The sequence below is a fragment of the Spermophilus citellus genome (assembly GCF_964194105.1).
Source record: "Spermophilus citellus genome assembly, chromosome: 18".
Taxonomy (NCBI): Eukaryota; Metazoa; Chordata; class Mammalia; order Rodentia; family Sciuridae; genus Spermophilus; species Spermophilus citellus.
Genome location: NC_138200.1, coordinates 34,963,939 through 34,976,686, shown reverse-complemented (window position 1 = coordinate 34,976,686; position 12,748 = coordinate 34,963,939).

Here is a 12,748-nt window from a genome sequence, read left to right as displayed (position 1 = left end):
TTTCCTGACATAATGGCCCAATCCTGAGGTGACTCTGCCTCTGATTCACAGCTTGAGGAAATTGGCACCATTTCCTTACAGGCAGAAGCAGAGCAGAAGGGTAATGCCCTCACAGGCAGCTAAAGTATACATTTTTTTTTGTATGTATGAAGTATGAATCCACTAGAAATTAGTCCAATTCCCATGCCACACTTGAAATATGAGAACTAGAATTCAAAGCAGGCCCAGAACAGCAGATGAACCCGTCAAATGCCTATCAGTCACTTCCCAGCAGACTGGGTCTTTGAGAGGATGCTCCCCTGGGGAAGTCCCAACTCTGGGTATTTCTAGGTCCCTGGTCGATACTGTTCCTTCCTTGCACCCTGGTTATCCATCTCATCCTTGACTTCTTCCCTCTCAAGAACTCTGCAACAGGCTTGCGTCCCACCCAGGTATTAGGGAGTTCTAGCCCACCAAGAGGGACTATGAGAAAAGGCTGCTCAGTCAAACACAGTTGGGAAGGGCCTCGGTCTCCATTCTTGGAGACTTACAACTCAAGTTGGCTGTGTCTGAGTTTAAGTTCCCCAAGAGCATTTACTGAGACAAAAATTCCTGATCCCTGGAAGGTGTGGGAAATGAGAGAGGGAAGGAGAATCAGTCAAGAAAGGATTTCTTCTGTGGTCAGTTATCACTGTGAACTGAAGGTTAGTCTCACTGGGAAATCCTGGCAGCACCTCGGTATCATCCCACCCAAAGGGCAGTGGAAGGGGGCTGGGGTAGTTCACATCAGCTCCTGACCCTCTTTGGTTGAGAACTTCTCCAGAGAAGTGTTAATTTCCAGATGCTTCTTGCTTACCAAGGTGGGCCAGGGGGCAGGGGGAGCAAAGTGGGCTTCACAGGCCAGACAAAGCCCTTGGGAAAGAAATGCAGATGCTGATGGTGGGAATGGGGACACTGTGCAGTGCAGTGCCACCCACCCCTGACACACAGTCTCCTGGACAACCCACAACCCTTCCCAGGAGTGTGTGGGGGAGTGTGCGTAGGGGGCCTCCCTCTGCCCCTGGCAACCAGAAATCCTGGGCTGGTAGTGTGAGGTGTGGGGGGCTGACCTTGACTTCTACAGACATGTCTGAGGAGGGCAGATGCCCAATCCCTCCCCAGTCCCTCCCCAATAAATATTTCATTATGGGAGAGAAGAAGCAGTTGCTAGGCTCCCAGACAGCCTCTCTCTGCCGTCCGGCAATATGGATGGACACTGTCAAAGTTTATGAACCCAGCATTTTCAAAACATATTTGACCACAGGACTTTTTTTTTTTTCTCTTTTTCCAAAGCATGCCAATTTATATACTGTGACAAATGTTGGAGAAGTCTGGTTCAAATACTTAGTAGGCAGACACATAAACCAAAAGTTGAATGTGATGGATATGTTCTAAGAACTGGGAATTTTTAGCTGGGAGGAAAGAAGATTAAGAAGTCATGAGAGAGGAAGGAAAGTCTATGAAGTGTTATCAGGCAGGGGAGCAGTCTGTCTTGGCCTTGACCTTGAAAACCAGTGGACAGACCTGGTGAAAGGAAGAAGATGGTAATAATCAGTACAATGTGCCACAGTCTGGCTGGGCACAATTCACCAGCCACTTGTCAAGCAGAAACGAACTTTATTTTTAGAACACACAAGCTGCACCACAGGAGGTCTTCAGGAATTCCCTCAGAGCCCAACTGCCACCACCTCCTTCCTGCAAGCATCTCAACCCCCACTCCTCCAGCTCTTGAGGCCGATTGGCTGGGTCGTGTGGGTGGAGCCAAAAGAGTCCCCCAATGAGCAGCTCCGTGGTCTGAAAGGGCAGGGAAATAGCCCAATGAGCATCACTGCAGAGGAGCCAATCAGCTGGCAGCTGGAAGTTTTCTGGGGCCGCAGTGAGCCAATCAGCTGGAAGTTTGCTGGGGCCCCTTCGGCTATGGCTCTCAACAACAGTGAACTTTCCAGCTTTCAGGCATTTCAGCAGCTTAAGGACTTCTCCAGGTAAGTGGGAGGACATTCCAGTTCTGAGAGTGATTCTTCCTCCAGATGTGGGAGGGCAGGAAAGGAGGGGAAGCCAGGGTACTTCTTCCCTAATCTCTGTTTTCTTGGCATGGCTACCACTAGTTATGTCTCTTGACTCCCCACAGGAAGACTCTGCCATGATTAGCTTCTGATAAGGACCTCAGAGTCTGGACTTTAGGCAAAAGATGGAACACTTACCACAATTCACCAACTAAATATTTTATTTGCTCATCAGCAGAACTTGGTCCACAACTATACATTTGTTCATTGACTGAGGGGAGCTCTACCCTTTCCATAGAATTGGGGTAGGAGGAGGGGAAGGGGAAGTAGGCACCCAAGGTCCCAAAGTCTTCACCTGGTGTGGCAAAGACCATTCTCTACCATTATGGTAAAGTCCCACAAGAGACTCATCCTGCACTGAGCTCCCCAGCCCTGCCCCCAGCCTCCAGATTGCCAAGGAGGGAGGCAACTCTCCAGGCTTTTAATTCAAAATATTGTGTTCTTTTCCTCTTGATAAAAAGAATAGTTGTCTTTTGTTCAAAAAGTCAGAAAAATGGATTAGCCCCTTGGGTGCTTGCAGATTTGGTTTATATTAATCTTCCAAAGATGTGTTGAGAATGTGAAGAAAGCAAAATCCAGATAAATAATCAAAAGAAATCAGGCACTTGCCAGAAAAAATATTTTTTTTTTTCCAAAAGCAAGCAAATCAAATTCCCTGAATCCCAGCAGCATTTCCCTCCTGCTCTATCCCAGCAGAATGGCTGGATAGGCAGCATGGTTTCCAGGACCTTCTAATTCAGGTTACACAGTGCCTTCTGACACTTAGCAAGTGAGAACGCCCTTCTGCATTTTAATTCTCCCAATGAGACAATGATTGTCTTGGCTCCGGGGGAGACGGGTGTATTTCAGGAAGTGGGAAAGAAGCTCTGCGTGTCAATTACTTGTCTTTCTCTCAGATTCATTTTCATTCCCTGCATTCTCTGTTTCACTCATTGTCGCAGGAAACTACATTTCCCAGCCTCCCTTGCTCCTTGGGTGAGCTAAGAGGAGGAGAAAATCCAGAGTATTTCTTCCCATCTCTCTGAGCTTACTATGTCAGTGGCTGTGGCTGTGTCTCCTCCATGGCTTCTGCTTCCACTGGAAAGCCCCTTCTTGCATGGTCCTGGATTCTTCCCAGTTTTCACTCCGACCTGGATTGTGTGGTACCATCTCTTCCTAACTTCCCTCCAGTGAAGTGACTTCCTGCTGTTGCTAATTTCTGGCTCACCTCACGGTCCTCTGCCTGGCTTCTTGGCTCTTCAGGTCTTGTCATCACACATTCCCCATATTAAGCTGCTTCAGTTTGGAAGATCTGGAATAGTTTCTGCTTTCCTGACTGGATCCTGATTAATGTACTGGTCTGTCTTGTGAGACAGGCACACACACACACACACACAAAAACCAATCCCCATTACCCTCAATGAAAAGGCGATTTCCCCAAATAATGTGTGAAACAGAAGCCAGGCTGTGAGAAACAAGGATTTGGGACAACCTCATGACCATGCAAGAGTCACAGTAGACCTTCAATGCCACAATTCCCAGAATTTCCCTCTGCCCAGGGCTGGGGTTGTGGCTCAGTGGTACAGTACTTGCCTCATATGTGTGAGGCCCTGGGTTCGATCCTCAGCACCACATAAAAATAAATAAGCTAAACGAAGGTATTGTGTCCATCTACAACTAGGGAAAAAATTAAAAATAAATTCCCTCTGCACTAATCTAGAAAGTTCTAGGATTGTTACTATTACTTAGTATTATTATCCTATTTTACAAATATAGAAACCAAAGTTTGGAGGTGATACTTTCCCAAGGCACAGCTTAAGCTCAGGCTGTCTAACTCCAGGGCATCTACTCCTGGCCATTATACTATTTTGATCCCCTGACATGGTCTCCACGTGGTTCCCAAAATAAGAACTGACCAAGCCCCTCTATTCCAGATCTGTTCGGACCTGCCCTGGTTTCTTCTGGCTTTAAATAGAAATTGGGCTAAATAAGAAGAAAAGCACACTCCATTTTTGCATCTCAAATCTCATTTGACTTCGAACCAAAATAAGTCCTAAATCAGATCTGCTATAAAATTATAGAAACAGCCTCAAGTTTCTGAATGGTTAGACTGTAATTATGGGCCCCCCTTTCTAGATGAAGATGCAATCTCCAGTCCTCCCACTGGCTTCCCATGTGTATGTACTCAAGGCCTTTGCGAGATGCTGAGTGAGGGTAGGTTGGGGCCTGCCCAAGGAACAGAGCAAAGCTCATCATCACACCTCGAAGGAACAGGGCCATAACTTTAGCCTCAGTAGTCAGTGTCTCCAAACAACTGGTGACAACCATTGACCTAAACTCTCTTTCTTCCAAGAAGGTTTCAGGCCACAGACTAAAAAGACTGTGTCCCTGCCTGTTCCCTGTGAGCCAGACCTCATTAAGAAAAGAACCTCGTTGTGTCCGAATTTCCTCCAAATGACAAATTAACTAAGCTTTTTATAAACAGTGGCCTTGGGGATGAGGAGGAACTGGGTTATTCCCAGTGCATCTGCTCCTCTGATGCAGGAAGTCTGTGGTCTGTATGGAGGGACTGCAAAGGCTCCAGGTACCCATTATGGAAGAAAAGAATCTGCAAAGATTCAACTGGAGTTGACCTTATTTCTTGTTGGGGAACTTCTGCCTGGTGCTGAGATGAGCAATGTACAAAGGAATTTATTTCAGGTTTTTATCATCAGCAGCATCGTCATTATCAATATTAATTATTTTTGGTCCCAAACACTATTTTTTATCTGATGGGTTAGACACTTTCTTATGGTAGCCATATAGATTTGGAGCAATTAATATAAAATTTGGATCCACATCTGGATTCAAGTCAATCAGCCAAACATCCATCAACCCTCCTCTGGGTTTCTGTGATGTGGTAACCCACTGATTCTCAAGCCTGGCTGCACATTGGAATCATATAAAACATAGCAGTGTCTGGGCCTCACATCAGATCGACTAAATCCAAATCTCTGGTTGTGGAACCTATATTTTTAAAAAAATTTCCTCTGGAGATTCTAATGTCAGCCACAGTTGAGAAGAGCTATAATATAAACTGTACTAGGAACTATGGAGATTTTAGAAATCTTTTCTCATGACCTCTAGTTACTTACTGCCTCATTAGGGAAATAAGATGTAGTTAAATAACTAAATATAAATGTGTGTGTGTGTGTGTGTGTGTGTGTATAATATAATGGGTGAAGACAATTCAAAACAACAATTCAAATAAGACAATAATGCCTAAAAAAGCATGAGAGAGAGAGAGAGAGAGATATCAGAAATGGGGAGTTGAGGGTAGGTGAGAATATTAAGAGTATTAGAAAGAAAAGGAAATGGAGGAGGAACTTAGAGGGGAGGCAGAGAGCAGTTGAATCATTCCAGGTAGAACCATTTTCAATGGTTTTAGAAATGAACATTAAATCTGTTTTGTTTTGGAAGCAGCAGATAGACCAAGAATGTATTAACTAGTGCATCAATAAGGAGAAGATAAAAAAAAAGATATGTAAAAAAAATCTGGATATGTAAATATTCTTGACTGTAGTGACAGTTTCAATATATATATATCAAAACATTATGTTCTAATCTTAAATTTTTTTAAAAAGTAGGTTGGGCCACCTGCAAATGGCCTTGATTGCTACCCAAGATGCTTGACTTCTATTTTTGTAGGAAGAGCTATTGACTTTTGATTTCTGGGCAGAAAAGTGACAAGATGCAGAGGTTTTAAGTTTTTGTTCATTGGGGGATTTTCGATGTATGAAATGTAGTGCGGATTGGAGGAAGGGAAGGAACTGGGGAAAGAAAGGAGGTGAGAACGTGTATCAGCTCAAACAACATGGTTAAGCACAAAAGATATTCTGGATGCCACAAGGATGTCTTTCCCCTGGGATGGCTTCATTCTCAAACAATGGGAGTGGCCCTGAGGACCCCAACACTTCAATCTACCGCCTTGAAAATCGCAGCAGAATTGAGGACACATTCTTTCCAACAGGCCAAATCCCTTCCTCCTACCATCTTTTTTTTTGTATAAAAAATTATTGGCACACAGCCATGTCCACTTGTTTATGTATTGTCTATGGCTGCTTCTGAGTTACAGCCAGAGCTGTGGTTTCTACAGAGACCATATGGCCTGCAAAGCCTAAAATATTTACTATCTGGGCCTTTACAGAAAAAAGTTTGCCAACCCTAGCACAATGAGCTGCGTCCACAAGAGCAAAGCCTTTAGTTAGAGTCACTGTAATATTTCCAGGCCTGGAACAATGCCTGGTTGATGGTAGGCATCCAATAAATATTTTTGGAATGAATATTTTTTGGAATAAATAATAAAGGGGAATTATGTGATTTAAAGACCAGATGTAAGAATTTGAACCACTGAGAGCGTCAACACTTAGAGGGAATTGGCTTGAGGGACATTAGGAGGAAAGGAGAGTTGAGAAGAGGCCATGTCTCAGGAACTCAGTGACAGTGGCGGAGAAGGTCCAAGGCCAGGAAGTTCAAGAAGAGGTTTATAGATCTAGCTGTTGGGAGGACACTGGTGCACTTCCCAAGAGCCATTTCAGGAAATGCGGCCTGCAGAAGGACAAAGACATGGTAACAACTACCATGTGCTACATTTTGGGGCTTGGGCAAAGCAAAAGCTCAGCAAAGGTATAATGGGAAAGGGTGCCATCTTAAAATGCTTGGGTCTTTTGGGACCTTGGCTTGGAAGTTGACCCCTGAGTTCCCAGCCTGTTTGTTCTGATATCCATCCTTCAAATGGAGGAAAAGTGTGTGCCACACACATTCCAAGTTCACATATTGTTTAAAGGACCTGCTGATCCTTTATTGACTCACTCACATTTCACCTGCGCCCCCCCCCCCCCCCCCCCGACCCAGAGCTCCAGGCTTTCCCCGTGGGCTTAGCATCTTCTGAGGCTTGGATAATAAGCTCCAGGGGAATTGCTCTGTATGTTCTATGAGAGTTTAAAGCAAAAAGTGTAGGGCTAAATTTATTTATTTATTTATTTCTTCCGCTCTTTCTCTTCTGGGAGCTTAAATCAAAGTTCTCTTCTGCCAAGGTTATCAGAGTATATTAATTGATGCCCAAATTGCCCAGCTCAGTTTGAATGTGTGAATCAGTTCAAACCTTTGCAGAGTCAGCTAATGGCAGGATCAAGAGTTACAGTTCCATTCCTGGGTCAATTCCCTTCTAAAGGAATTATTTCCATGCTGGTTTTCTCCACATGAGTCTGAAGTGAGATAAGGTGCTAGGGTTTGAATGTCCCCACCAAAACTGTTGAAGCTTAATCCCTGCTGTGAGTATTAAGAGGTGGGACCAGTGGGACTTTGAATCATGAGGGATAGCTTCATGAATGGGAATCCCATTTGTGGATTAGGGAATTAATGGGTCATTTATTAAAGCCAGTTTGGCTCTGTCTCTTTTTTTTTTTTTAAATTGGTTGTTCAAAACCTTACAAAGCTCTTGACATATCATATTTCATGCATTAGCTACAAGTGAGTTATGAACTCCCATTTTTACCCCAAATACAGATTGCAGAATCACATCGGTTACACATCCACATTTTTACATAATGCGATACTAGTAACTGTTGTATTCTGCTACCTTTCCTATCCTCTACTATCCCCCCTTCCCTCCCCTCCCATCTTCTCTCTCTACCCCATCTACTGTAATTCATTTCTCTCCTTGTTTATTTTCCAATTCCCCTCACAACCTCTTATATGTAATTTTGTATAACAGTGAGGGTCTCTCTCCATTTCCATGCAATTCCCCTTTTCTCTCCCTTTCCCTCCCACCTCATGTCTCTGTTTAATGTTAATCTTTTCTTCCTGCTCTTCCTCCCTTCTCTATTCTTAGTTGCTCTCATTATATCAAAGAAGACATTTGGTATTTGTTTTTTAGGGATTGGCTAGCTTCACTAAGCATAATCTGCTCTAGTGCCATCCATTTCCCTGCGAATTCCATGATTTTGTCATTTTTTAGTGCTGCGTGGCTCTGTCTCTTGTATGCATTCCTCTTGCTACGTGACACCCTATATTACCTCAGAACTCTGAAAAGAGTCCTCATAAACAAGAAGGCCCTCATCAGATACAGCCTCCTAACCCTGTACTTTCCTGTTGCCAGAACTGTAAAGAATAAACTTCTTTTCTTTAGAAAGCACCTAGCCTCAGGTATTCTGTCATAGCAATGGAAAACAGACTAAGACAGCTTGGTGAGGGAATCATCTATCACAGTCTCAATGCTCAGAAGGTATTCAAAGATTTATTTCCCCTCTCTTCCCAGACTGTGAGGAGGCTGGTGCCTCCAACTATCCTTTGATTCTATGCTGGGGGATTGTGAGAGAGCTGACTATTTAGATTTTCTTTGAGGGAATGCAATTGTGGCATAAATTCATTACCTGAGCTTAGGTATAGGGAGATTCTCTAAGGATGTGGTTTCATTTAGGTTTTCTTTAAGAAGAGTTGCTCAAGCTGTCATAGAAATGAGGAGTATGAGGTTTTGTTAATTCATTCCTTGGAAAGAGAGAAGCCATTCTGCTGCTTAATAAAGGGCTTTCTCGAGGATGCTGTCCTGTTTCTCTCACCTTGGCTGGTGGTGACCACCTGTGAGGTGGTGGGGATAGAAGCAGAGGTGTGAGCCCCTGGGTGAGGCCACCCCTCACTCTCTGGCAGATAATTCTTCTGGATAAAGATTAAGTCAGAACTGGGCTCCAGTGGCATGGGGCACACTGGACCAGTAGACCTGGGAACTGGCTGAGAATAGCCCTCTCCCTGTCTACACCCCGTGTCTCCCCGACCCCCATTAGTGTCGAGGGTTTTGGAGGTGGGACGGTTTGAGGCTCCTATTAACGTCTGAAGACATATTTAGAATCTAAACCCTGAAGCCTTCCTCCTGGGATCCTGCTGCAGTGGTGACTGTTCAGCTTGTTTCCACTAGGGGCTGCTGTGGTCAGGGAGTGGCCCCAAGAGCCGAGCTGTTTACCAAGAGGGAAAAAGAAAAAGACAAAGAGAAATTATTTCAGTTCATGACTAATTTTGTGATTTCAGAAGATTTGGCTGGTGTGCTTGGCCCCTGCCCTCATTTTGCAAGTATGTGACTCCTTTCTTACACAATGGCCCTGCCAAGATGGCTTCATCAGAAGGTCCCTTATATTTGACCCGCAGGCCTTTTTGTTGACAGGTGCAGGCTTCTGTGGCTGATAGGAACTGGGCTCTATGCTTCATGTCCAACACAGTACTTAGGGAGAAATAGCTCTTCCTTCTGGGCAGCTCTTCTGAGGTTTCAGATGAGAATTGAATCTCAATGACGAGTCCGGAGTAACAGACAAAGAGGAGGACAAACTAGACGGGGGAGGCAAGGTGTCTTCAGCACATTCTCTGGATTCTGTAAATCTCCATCAGGCTAAGACTAAGAAAAGGAACTACTGGTGCTTTGATTGAATCCTAGTCAGAATTTATTGAGCACCTACTATGTGCAGAGTCCCTTACATCAGTTAACAGGATCTCCATAAGCTTTCTTTGGAAGAACTGGGTTAGAAATTTGGTGGAGGGGTAGAGGAAGAGTTGGGAGACTTTTGAAAGCGGGAATCACAGGAGCTAAGAGTGTAAGAAAAGCTTGTAGATTACAGCTATTTAATTTACCAGTAAATAGAAACTGGATGAGGGAAAGAGTGAATTAAAGGGTGGGATGCAATCCTTTCTTTATTTGCTGTGTCTAGAAAACATGAAAGCTGGAGAAATGAATCCCTGCTGAAGTGTGATTTCCTCCATGTTGCTAAAAGGTCACGGTGGCATTGTTATTCTTTATTATTTTTGTCATTCTTATCTTGGATATTTTTTGCTAGTATGAACAATTGACCACAAGGGACATGCATCATCGCTTATCAATTTAGCCCTTTTCAATCTGAAACAAGGCAAAACAACAACATAAACTATTCCTTGATGATGGAAAATAGACCTGAAATCAGTGGCATTAATAATTGGGCTTCATGCCTTAGTGTTTTGGCCTGGGCAGTGTGGCACTCTTGCGATTTGGCTCCAGGAGAGGATCTATAATTTTTGTGAGGACAGAATCCAGGCAGGACTTCTGCACTTGCTGTCTGTAGCTCTCTCCTGGGAACAGACAATGCTAGAGGAAAACAAAGCAAAATCAAAACAACCCAGAGTCATCATAACTCGATCTCCCTGTGCAGCTTCGATCTGGGCAAGCTTGGCCCCCAGGATTTCTGGACACAGAGGCAAGGTGGGACCTGTGAGTTGAAGGATATAGGACAGATTGGAAAATGCCTATGTCCATTAGGAAGCTTCTTTCTCTCTTTTGACCCTTCCTCTAATGGCAGGTGAATGGGCATTTAGGAAAAATATATAGAATGAGCACATAGTAGGTGCTCAAGAAATGCAATTCCCTCCTTCTCCTTTTCCTCTTTCTCTAACCACAGCTGTCAATTCAGTGATCTCTGGAGAGAAAGAACTGGCTTTCTACCTTACAACTCTTGCCCCTTGGTTAGGAAAGATAGTGTGCTCAGTTTATGTAGCTGGAGGACAATTTCCTTGGGCTTTTCAGGGTCAGGTGGGGGAACAGCATCAGAATGAATGTGGAAAATCTAGACAGAAAGCTGATCACCAGAGAAACAAACCTAATAGAGAAGCTATGGGAGTACAAAGACCTCATTTTACTGAGAGTAGCTCTGGGTGTTTTGTGGATTCTGCCTGAGTAATGTATTTCCTGCTTGTAAAGCATTTGACAGGTTTAAGATGCATCAAACTGAGCAGATTTGTTGTGAAATGCAGTACACATATGCTGAGTATTTTAGTAGACTCATAGGCACCAGGCATGCTTTTTCTTCTGGTGTGAGAATACAGAGACACATGACTCCCTTTCATTCCATCACAGTTCCCAGCAGAGATCTCTGCATTTACATAAATATAAAAATAAATGTGTATGCCTGGAAATCAGAGCCTACCAGATTTCTCAATGTTGTCTTTTTTTTTTTTTTAAATGGGAGGCTCAGCATTCATGAGTCTTTGATGGAAGTGACCCAAAATGATTATTGATGTTAACCTCTTCAATGATTTTTCTTGTACATCCTCCCTGCCCAAAGGGTGGTCCCCAAACATCAGGATCAGCATCACTTGGAAGCCCATTGACAGGGCAGAATATCAGCTCCACCCTAAACATGGTTCAGTGGTTTGAAGGTGTCCCCCCCAAAGCATGTGTTGGAAACCCAATTCCCCAATGCACCAGTGTTGGGAGCTGGGTCCTGGGGGGAGGTGTTTAGGTCAGGAGAACATCACCCTCATGGATGGATTAATGTTGATATAAGAGCTTGAGGTTGGGAGGTTGACCTCTTGCTTTCTCTCTTGCCCATGTGATGCCTTCTTAGAAGAGGCCCTCTCCAGATGTTCCCCAAGTCTCAAACTTCTTAGAACTATAAGAAATACATTTCTCTTATTTAAAATAAATAACCCTATCCATGGTGTTCTGCTATAGCAACACAAAATGGACCAAGACGTCTAATGAATCAGAATCTGCTTTTTATCCAGACTCCCAGGAGATTCAAGAGCACACTGAAATATGAGAAGCGCTCTTCTCCTTCAGCTCTGACAGATGCCACCCTCCTTCCCCAGAGACAGCCAGCTTTCTGAAACTTTCCTACTTATTAGCTATTATTGAGCTTTCTGGAGCAGCCTGTAATAAACTAGCCCTCTCTTCTCTAAGTAAGACAATTAATTCACTCACACAACAAATATTTGTGGCATGCCTGCTTGGAGCTAAGTTTTGGTGGGCAAGTAAAGACATATGGGAAGAGAGCGGCTCTGTGTCCCATCGCTATCCCTTCTCCAGGATTCCAACAAATCCATCCAGTTCTCAAATGACACAGCTCCCAGATCTCTCCATCATTCTTCCTCAGCTCATCCAAGTTGTCAAAGTAATTCTTTCAACATTAACTCATCCGGAAAGTATTTATTGAGTCTCTCTTAAAATCTGGCACTTAAACAAGACCATCTATTTCTAATGTAGCCTGAAAAATGAAGAGTTTAGGAGGAGTTTTACTTCTGTGGTCTGCACAGATTTGTCCGGAGGTCTCCAGTGTAAGTCCATCTCTATCTCTAACCAGCTGTGTGACATGGTGAGTAAGGAGGTTATTTTACTTCTCTGGACATCTTCAGCATGGAATAAGGCCATCAGCATACATTACCAAACTCCCTTAGGAACTGTATTTTATTCCCAGTGTCATGAAAGAGAAAAAAAGAAACATTACTACATCATAGCAGTGGTCCCTCTCACTCGCTTTCCCACCTTAGTTAGTGAGCCCCCAGCGCCGGGTTCACCCAGCAGTGACCACAGCATACTCAGCATCTGCTGCGTATCTTATGTTGCTGTGGCCTTACCCATTTTGTCTTTCTCATCTCTGTTTTGCAAGCAGCCTTTTTAAGAAGGAGGAAATGAATAGAGTCAAATAAAAACTTTTTTTCCACTTAACACCATAGCAACGAGCAACTCTCCTTCTCCACAGACAACTCTTCTTTCTCTCACAGCAAGAGGAGAAAGAGGAGGGAATCAGAAAATCCACAGCCTTGGGGAGGCTTCCTTGCCTTGCCCCGAGGGGGGCGGGGAGGGGACGACAGTCTGACTAGACAGGAGGACAGAGACTGCGAGGAAGTGGGCTCCC